Source organism: Mytilus trossulus, chromosome 11 (assembly GCF_036588685.1).
Source record: "Mytilus trossulus isolate FHL-02 chromosome 11, PNRI_Mtr1.1.1.hap1, whole genome shotgun sequence".
Lineage (NCBI taxonomy): Eukaryota > Metazoa > Mollusca > Bivalvia > Mytilida > Mytilidae > Mytilus > Mytilus trossulus.
Window position 1 is genome coordinate 16,081,453 of NC_086383.1, and position 10,728 is coordinate 16,092,180.

A 10,728-nucleotide genomic window follows, 5' to 3' on the forward strand; every position below is an offset into this window, starting at 1 on the left:
TTTGATTTTTTTTTCCTGATCTGGAAAATTAGAGTATTTCTAATATGTCCAATACTTATAACAATCCATGAAGGTTTACAAGGTTTCATGTAAAATTTCTTTATTTTTGTTAATGTGTGATGCTAAATAACTTATATTATCAAAATAAGATGTGTTGGTAAGATTGCCAATGAGATAACTTCCCACTTAGGGACCTAATGACATAGAAAAAAACAAATAATAGTCACCGCAAGGCCTTCAGTAATGAGCAAAAATCAATGTATGGATGTAGCAAGCATTACAAGTCCCTAAAAAGACAAATGTTAAACAATTTAAACAAGAAAACTAACTGCCTGATTTATTTCAAAACAATAATCAAAAATTTATATTTTATAATACTAATCCGCAACAACCGAATAACAGTGTATTAATTTAGCCGCAATTTCATCTACCAGTATAATAATAAAACAAAAACAAAATATATTAGAATTTTGTATCAGACATTACGCTCTAGCATGAACAAATCTTCTGCTAATGTTTCATAAAAGGTTGACAAAAATATTGGACACATTGGAGGCCAACATACTTTAACCTTGGATTTCGTCTAATATATTTGTTGTTTTATTTTATCTGTTAAATACGGAAAGTGCATTAATATATAGGACTAAGAGACAAGACATTAATTGTATTACATAAGAATTCTCTGATTTTTTTCAACGTGTATGATCATTTACATGATTAAACATATATATCCTAATATAAATCTTTTATTTTGATAAATTGCGTTCTTTTATATACCTCACACTATCTTAAACATTCGGAATATACTGTTCAACGATAACGATGGATATGTTCCAATGATCACTTTCTCTCTTCCACGACCTACCGAATGAGACTTATAACCGACTTGGACAAGACGACGAAACCAAACGTAACTATGATTGTTAGTGTTGGAACCAAAAACGCAAAGAAATAAAGTATTGTGTTGTGTATGTATTAGTTGAAACATTACAAACAAATGATGGACAGCAAACTCGTTCATTTGTGTCATTTGACGTCATAGAGTATTGATATTTGTTGTATAAATATTTCGTTTTGTGTGAATTATTTATTCTGTTGGATATTGTTGCACTAAAACACAAAAGATTTAATTATGATTTTAACTGCATATGGCAACGTGACTTGCAAGTAATGGTTTTATATCACAGACCATCACTTGAAATATAAATTCATAATCAGGTACGGTTTTAATAGTTGACGACGACTTGAGAAATCTCCACTAGAATCGTGATTGTAGAAAATGCATGTTAGTATTTACCAAGGACTGCTGTTACTGAGTAAAATCCTGCAAATCTCTGCTGAGCAATGTACACCAGGATTTTTCCGGATAAATCCAGATAAACGAAATGTAAGGTTGCGTGGATTTGCTTATCGTACATTTGAAAACATGTCACCGAGGGCATGCTTCCAAAAATGTATCCGGCGAACAAGATGCCATTCTTACAACTATAACAAAGCTTATCTTAGATGTGAACTTAATAATTTGAAACCAATGTATGTTTTGGAAGGCGATCTTCAAAATGATAGCGGTTATGTCTACGTTGAGGCTCATCATTACAGAGCGGTAAGGTTAAAATTCGAATAAGGGCATGCATTAATGAATGTAAGACACAAACACAAATCCTATATTCCCGAGTAACGTTTTTGTTTTGTTATTACATTTTAAATTCAACGGGTATAAAGTAATTTGGTAACATGTGTATAAATATGTTATCGTATGATAAAATCGTGCTGCACACATAATATAAATAAAAGAAGATATCAGTTTTACGTCATCTACAGAACAAACCAAATGGAAAAAAAACTATAGATACAGGTATGTTGATGTCACCGTAGAGTTTTCAATAATTTTCCTGATTTTTTATCGTTTCGAATGTAAAAACATTTAGAAAAATCAACATTATCTCACCGAAGATATGCCATCAACAAAAAGAACTTCAAGTGACGGTAATATTTAATGTAATCTTATCAAAGAAATTCTTCTTTAAGCACATTTTGGTGCCAATATGATATTACGATTCCCACTAACGTGCTTTCCTCCTATACAGGTCCTATTGATAATATTATTATAATATTATAACTAGGGATCCTTTTATTATTTTATATATTTACAAAAAAAGAAACTGTTTTCTTTCTAATTTTTTATGCCTTTTTTTTCATTTTTGATTTCTAAAATTATTTGTTTATATGGAAAAGACAAGTAATTAAACAGTAATAATGCGGTTGTATATCTCTTAACTGATACTTGAAATAAAAATAAACAAATAGATACAATAAAATACCCTTTGATGCCGTATTTAAAAAAGAATGGCAGAGGTCTCCCTGATCCAGCCTACTACCACTAGTCTTAAGGTTTAAAACCACTAATTCATAGCCCCATTACTTTCTATGTTAAATTCTGCAATTTCAAGCATGAATGGCTTCTTTGTCTTAAGTTCAAACAAAGTGGCAGTCATTTCATGTTAAAACTATACCTTATCCTGATATGTGGTGAAAAATCCAACACACCTTTATAGGGGTAACGGTACTATTTATTCTGCCATTGGCGATAATATTATCATTTTCTAAATGTACCTCTTTTTAAGATATAAACCTAGATAAAACAGTTATATGTTGTGTTAGTACTTTAATATTCTGTTTTAAAATTAAAGCCAAATAGCATCATGACAAACTTCTTTTCGAATAGCTCTCTAGAAAATATTTCAAAAGGTTTCAAAATTTATATTGTAAATATACACACTGCAGTTATTTATAGATAAATAAAAAATATATTGCACCCTTACATCCAATCACAGCTCTCCTAATATGACGTCCTTCACCTGCCTTGGGTACACAAAAGCCAACATAATCCTGGGAAAATTAAATGCTGCCGTTTTCCCTTGTATTGCATATTAAAGCGTACTAGTTCCCGGAAGTTTGATAGTACAAAAACCGGCACTTTGGATCTGAACAACAGGATAAATGTGCCCTCCTATTGTAATGTTATGTACTGCTTTATTATTCAACAAGGGTTCTACAGTGATCCCATGTCCTAACGTTTTCATTTAATACTAAGCCTACCCAAATATTTCACCTATCGCCTCGGACCTTGACCTGACTACTCGGCAGAAAAACTATACGGCAACGGTTGTTACCGGCCTGATTCTTTGTTACCTTTGTATTTTATCGAATACTTATACATTTGTGGCAGTTAGATAAACATTGTTTTTCAGGATCCACATTTTGACCCATGTGTTGGAAATCCATGCAACGATGGGGAAGTGTGTGAAAGTCTTAAGAATGAAAAAGTCGTCTGTATATTGGACGGTAAGTAAGACATCGTGTATAAGGATAGCAGTATGATAAGTTCATCAACATCTGTTTGGGGGCATACGATTCAGTTTGATTCTGTTTTTACAGTTTGATAACAATTTCCATTATTAGCTATTTTCTGACTGATTAAATCAAATATGTAATATAAAATATTCCTTCATGTGCTTCTTTTTGAGTTAAATGAGGTCGAAATATTTGCTCAAAATTTTGATAAGGGGACGTAATTTCTCTTTAGAAAGAAAGCCATAACTTGTTTGTTTTAAAAGATAAACACAAATTGTTTTTTTGTTAAATAGTTTGTCATTTCTGTATTTTATAACATTGTATAAGTATCCAAAAAACTTTTTTTATTCAGAAATAACGCATATTAATCAAAATGTCATGAATTGAGAAAAGAAACGTATGTTTGCTGTATCATGTGTATATCTATCAACATTTAAAAAATTGTAATAATTACAGCTTTATAAAATTTGGTTAACATAATCTCCCTGCATAATGAAACAAAACGTTTTTAAATAAAACCAGTTGAATGATAAAAATCAGTCTAAAAATGCATCTTTTCCAGATATGTCACAGTTTGACGTTGCAAAAATAACATTTTACGTTAGCAACGTCATCACCTTCCCTGTAACTGTATCGTATGCCAAGCTTTTTAAAAGACCGTTATGAATTGAAAGTATGTAAATAAAGAAACTAAAAAAGCAGAAAAGATAGGAGGGTTCGCGCGCTTGTTTCCGAGATATAAGCCGTTGAAAATTTGGCGGGAAATAATTCTCTCTAGATTTTTCTTTCACTTAACATTGGCACTTTTTTTGTTTAAAAAACTATGAAAAAATAACAGGGATTTCATAAGATTTTGAAATACGGCTTTTTAAATAATATGTAATGAAAATATGAAAAGAAAAGTAGGGGTAATACATGGATAAAACCAGAGGATTCCGAAAATCTGGCAAAAATTCTAAAAGTTGAGGAGCAAACATCCTTCAGGAATGGCTGTAATATTTTTGTCTGTCTATGAAAAAAGAACATAAAAAAATTGATGCACATTGAATAACTCGCGTAGCGGGTTATTTAACAGTGTACTCCACTTTTTTTTATGTTATTTCGAATAGACAGAAAAAATATTACAGTCATTTCTTATGATTCAATTCTAAATTCCATTTAAAACCGTAGAAAACCATGAAAATACGTAGATGACATCACAGTTAAATTATATCTATGGGCTAACAACAAAATAACGTCAGCCAATCAGAGGGCGCGTTACATCCAAAATTAAATTATATGACGATGGATGTCAGTTCCAATTTCTAAAAGGATTGCATATGAAATTAAAAACCAATTGTTCAGAGAACAATTGAAGGTCTTTCCACTAGTAAAGATCTATTTTGATATTGAAATATGAAAAATCAGTTTAAAATGTTAATTCCTATGGCTTTATGATGTATTAATGTGAATTTAAAGCAAAGGTGAAAATTTGGAACGTCCTATTAACCTATGACCTTGACCTCAATTTCAAGGTCACAAACCAAGGACCTTAAATCAAAAGACCCTAGGTCTTTAATATGTTTGGTTAATGAGTAATATCACTTTACGCATAATTCTAAATGTAAGATGGGCAAAAACTCCCATTTATTGTCTGCGCACCCTTTCAACCAAAATATACAAGTAAGGACATGTCGCAACTAACAATTTATGAAAAATTATTTGTCGATATGTCATACGGTTTTTGGAAATAAGTGAAAATAAGCCAAAATGAATATGACCTTGACCTTTGACCTTGACCTCATTTTCATTTTTTTGGACCAAGGACCTCGAATCTATAGACCCTAGGTCTCTATCACTTATGGTTTACCATTTAGAAATGCATATCACTTAATTCAATGGAAAAGGGGGAATAACTCTCATATGGAGTCTCCGTAAAGCTTCGGTCCAAATGAATACCCTAATCTTTAAGACGTAACGAGCAATTTGGTAAAATAAATTTGTCGTAATCCTTTACGGTTTCGAAGGAGTAGTGGCCACAAGAAAAACAGTGTTTGGGAAGATAACTCTTACAACGTTAAGTATTTTGTTATGTCGTTGTAAATTTTTTAAGCGTATAAACTATACGATATCATATTCCAAATATCTAAGCGACATCTTTTAAAACATCAATACTACGCAAGAAAAAAAATTAGGCGGAAGAAAAAAAAAAATAATTAAAAACCAATTGTTCAAAGAACAATTGAAGGTCTTTCCACAAGTAAAGGTCTATTTTATTATCAAAATATTAAAAATCAATCTAAAATGTCAGTTCCTATGACTTTATAATGTTTAAATATGAATTTAAAGCAAAGGTCAAAATCTAGAACGTCCTTTTAACCTTTGACCTTGACCTCAATTTCAAGGTCATCAACCAAGGACCTCAAATAAAAAAGACCTTAGGTGTGTTATATGTATGGTTAATGAGTTATATCACTTTAGGCATGATCTTAAATATAAGATGGGCGAAAACTCTCATTAATTGTTTACGCACACTTCCAACCAAAATTTATAAGTTACAACATGTCGCAACTCACAATTTAGTAAAAATAATTTGTCAATATCTTTCACGGTTGTTGAAAATAAGAGAAAATAAGCTAAAATCAAAATTTAGAATATGACCTTGACCTTTGACCTTGACCTTATTTTCATTTTTTTGGACCAATGACCTCAAATCTAAAGACCCTAGGCCTATCAGCCGGGAAGCCAGTGACGCAGGAGAGTTCCTCTAGACGTTTTTGATCACGTGATTTAGACGTAAACAAAATGACGTTTTTGATCTGCAAAATCGGGAATGAATTTTCCGTTTTTTCTCTTCATGTGTTGATTCTATGTTGGTATTGAAGCTTCACAATGTTTAATATGAACAATGTTTATCTCCGTTTTAAGCGATTCCGCTCAGAATTCACAATGTGACGTAAAAATGATGTCCTGACAAAAGTTGAATCAGTATTTTCCGGCGTTGACACCCTAGAAAATAGTTATTTATTCCCTTAAATCGTGATATGCTGGTCGTATTTCATTTATTTTCAGTAGAAAAATTATTGCAGATTGTGTTTATGTTAATAAAAGACGGATATTTGTTCAGGGATGAAAATGTGTCAGTTACCAGTGCCAGTCCTAGAGTCAGAATTTGACTCGAAGCGGTAGAAATCCAGGTCTTCGTAACACCTCTGGATTTTCCCTAATACTCGTGAGAAAAATACGTTTCCTTAATGATGCCCGAAATGAAAAAAATATTATTCCTTTCTTAAATTTCTTTCAATATAATAACCTTCTATGGCGTTTTGTTACATATTTGGCACTGCACAGTTACTCAAAATTTAATTGGGACAACTGTTGGTATTTAATTTTCCTTTTAAAGCAAGACATTTGGACACAACCAGTTTTAAAAAGTTATAAGAATATTATAATTTTTATTAATTCCATATTTTTAGTACAAATACACACATGGTGTTTTTTTTTATTGTTTATTTGTTCTTATATCAAATTCACAATCAGTATCAACTATGCCCAGGTTAAGAATTTGAACACATGCATATTGATTTCCCAACTCTCTGATATTCAAGTTGTGTTTTTTGTGTTCTGTCATGTTGTACATATTATGTGTGTGTGTGAGAGGGGGTGGTGCTGTGAAATTAATCTGTCATTTGAATATGGTTTTTTTTCTATGCTTGCATGTACAGCAATATTTGGTTAGTAAATATAAATAATATTATGAAGATCTAGGAAATATCTTCTCAGGAACAACCTTTTTATTGAGGTTCTTTTTAATGTAGAAAAATTCCAGCAGCTCACATTCTTTTCTGTGTCTCAGCCAAAATCAACCATTTAGTAGTCTTAAGAGCAGACAATAGTAGGCAGAACCTTTAGAGCTACCATGTAAATATTTACTCATAAATCATGTCAGATTTTACATACAACATTGACATTAATTATCTTGAATGTCATATAATATACTAGTTAACCAAACAGAAGCCAGTGAGTCTCTTTTGAAATCCAGTTTTGTACTGTCTAGTTATAGGCATCAATTGAATAATGTCTTGTATTATGATAAGATTTGCAAGACTTTGGTCTGGTGTAGCTAATCATATGGTAGGGGTTTTGCTTATTGTTGAAGGCAGTTCAGTGGCCTTCCTTTTTTTACTGCTCATCCTTTGGTCTCTGGTGGAATTTTTGTTCAATGGCAATCATACCACATTCACCTTCATCTATAAAAATGATGGAAATGGTAAAAAGTTCTTCTTATGATAGACCAAATATTTGTTTCTTCACAATTCCTTTTATTTCACCAAAAAAGACTGAATTACCAGAAATGTTTCTTTTATAGAACAAAAGAAATTCTAGGAGACACAAACTATGGTTTATGATTAAAATATATCAAATACAGCAATAGTTCACATCCATTAATGAGCAGGTTACAATTGATTTTTCCAATCTTAAAATAAAGAAGCAGAAAAAAGCAGCCAATACTTTTTAAACCAATTTCAAAGTCTTAATATCTACCAGGTAGCTGAGATTAACTTCAATTGTCATATAAAGTTGGTGTGTACTCATTTTCTAATCACTGCTGGATATTTATTAAATATACATGTATGTATTGATGCATACACAAAAGAAAACAAGAATGAGAATATCTGATGAACAATTTATTGAACTACAAGAACATTGTAAATTGAAACACATGGTACTATACACATCTTATACAACTTGCCACATTTTCAGAAGATCACCTAAAAAGCGCCAAATATCTGTTGGACCAAATAAGAGGTTTATTATTTTTCGAATAAAACACAAAAAAAGGTATGTTGTCCTGTTTCAGCAAATTCTTTTTGAAAAGAAAATTGATGATCTGCCAGATCTGGTCACAAATGTATACATGTATGATGTATGAAAAGAAGATTATTACATCAATAAATAATGAACTGGTAATATTCACAAAAAAAGACTGAATGACCAGCATTCACAGTAGGTACTAAAGGTGCAATACCAACTTTCCCAAGACGATACAAAATGACCAGCATTCACACATAGAGGTACTAAAGGTGCAATACCAACTTTCCCAAGACGATACAGAATGACAAGCATTCACAAATAAGACAACACAAAATATTACCTGAATCATTAAAACATGAAATAATAATGACATGTAATAAGCACATCTTTCTAAGTAAACACATGTTTGTGCTAACTATACTAAACATTCAATCTTTAAAAACTTCTCTCCTTTGAACTTTTCAAAGAATATCTTGTAATGTACTAAACTTTTTCACAATTATTTTTTTGAGCACATTTGAACCTCTTCAGATTTTTATTAATTTAATTTTGTCTCTCAGAGATGATTATCCAAGAATTTAATTTTTTTTTTTTTAAAGTGGCAAATTACAAAAACATATAGAGAAAAATACTATGCAAGATATCATATATCTTATTTTTGATTAAAATGTTCATTCACTATCCATGGAAAATCCTTCAAAGACAGCAAACCAATATCTCTATATTCCAATTCACTTACCTAAAATAAAAAGAAAAAAACACATTTAATAACTTTTTGCAAGGCAAGCATCAATATGCCCCTCTTATTATCATAGCATGCAGACAAATATAATAAACTGCTTAGCTTTCATAACTTTTTCATTTTAAATCAAACAACTCCATCAGTTTTTTTGCTCAATATTAGCTTCATAAAAGTAAAAGTTACACAAGTTGTAAAACCTAGTAACTAATATACATATTTATATACAAACAATGATATTCAATTGCAAGAAATAACAATTCAATCCTTTTAAAATTATATATTTACAAGGCCTTATTTTGTTAACAAGTTAGAAAACTCTCAGATCTTTAGTCCATTCAATTCATATAATAAGTAAATGTGTATTTCTAATCAATATTGTTAATACTAAAAGTTGCTAGTCAAATTATTTGTGAAATTGCATTAATCTTTGTACTGATTAACATGATTAAGTCCACATTCAAATATATTTGAATGTTATATGTTGCTATTAATAGGCAACTGATAATTCACATTGTTGATATACTTTGCCGTGAAAATTAGCGATAACATATTTTACTGTATTTTCAAACTCCTGTATCTGCCCTTTCCATTTTTATATAATATACATACCTTTATTATCTGTACATCCAACATAAAATTTTCTCAAACCAGTATTTACAGATCTGAAACTTGTACAAAGCATAAAGCAAATTAGTGAAGATAATTGTTCTTGATCATTTGTGGTACAAACATAATAACAGAAAAATATCTATGATAATAGATGATGCTATCTGAAAAAAAGGCATAAAAACATGTACATTACAGATCTAGCATTATACATAAGTATTTGCTAATCTCCTTTGGTGTCTAGTTAAAATAAACATCAAGAACAGCCATTCAATAGTCCTATTAAAAGAAATATAGTGATTATAATTAATGCAGTTCTTTCCAATAGCTCCAATTTTAAGAGTTATCTCTCTTTGATAAGATTTCAATATATCAAGCCCCAATATACCTGAAATGCACAAAAAGATGAGGTTCAAAATTAGAATTAACAATAACAAATTTGAACAGTGGAACTTGCAAATTTAGCGATAGGAATTTGAAAACAAAACAATTGTTAAACAAGACCAATACGACTAATGAATATTAATAAAATCAAAAAAATATCAGTGAATATTATCAATTTACATGAAAGTTATATACAAAAATATAAAAACAACATAACACTTTAATCCTAAACATTATATACACAAAGTTTTATCAAATTATTTCATACAAATGCAGTTAGATAACTGACTCAAATAATATTGACAAGCAAGATTTCAAGACTTGCAAATTTTTTATCAAATTTAGGTTCAAGGCTTCTCTAATGAAACATTCTTTCAAAATAGAAGTGTCATTTTTCAGTAAAAGCATTGGTTAGATATAGATTATTTTGACAGAAACCCACCAATGCAAATTTCCAGAACATCAAAAACTAAATATGCAGAACATTAAAAGAATACCTATTACAATATTTCAAGCTTGATTCCACTTTTCATCTGAAAGCACTGTGTCTGTGATAAACTGAACAGATTTGCCATGAAAAACATTCATCTAAGTATTTTTGTCTGAAAAGGAATAAAAATTAAATCTCTTCAGTACTGAAAAGCCAATAATCATCTGTTTGATCAAGTTCCTCTACTAATCCATCTAATTCAGGTTGTTCAACCTCAACTGGATCTTCAAACTCTTCTGTGTCATCTAAAATGACATCATCATCAAGGTCAATAGACATATCTAGTACTTGATCTCCACTACCTGGAACATTAAAACAGTTTACACATTTACAACCTGGACCACAAAAACCATCACAG

At 30.5% G+C, this 10,728-nt stretch overlaps 1 long non-coding RNA gene across 1 annotated transcript; it reads right to left on the reverse strand.

Annotated features, from left to right (window-relative positions):
- Positions 1-8,008: 8,008 nt before the first annotated feature.
- On the reverse strand, positions 8,009-10,240 carry LOC134689561 (uncharacterized). Its single transcript, XR_010101867.1, has 2 exons — positions 9,500-10,240; positions 8,009-8,887 (listed from the first exon to the last, which is right to left on the reverse strand). It is a non-coding gene; the product is annotated as an uncharacterized LOC134689561 (long non-coding RNA).
- Between the last annotated feature and the right edge of the window lie 488 nt (positions 10,241-10,728).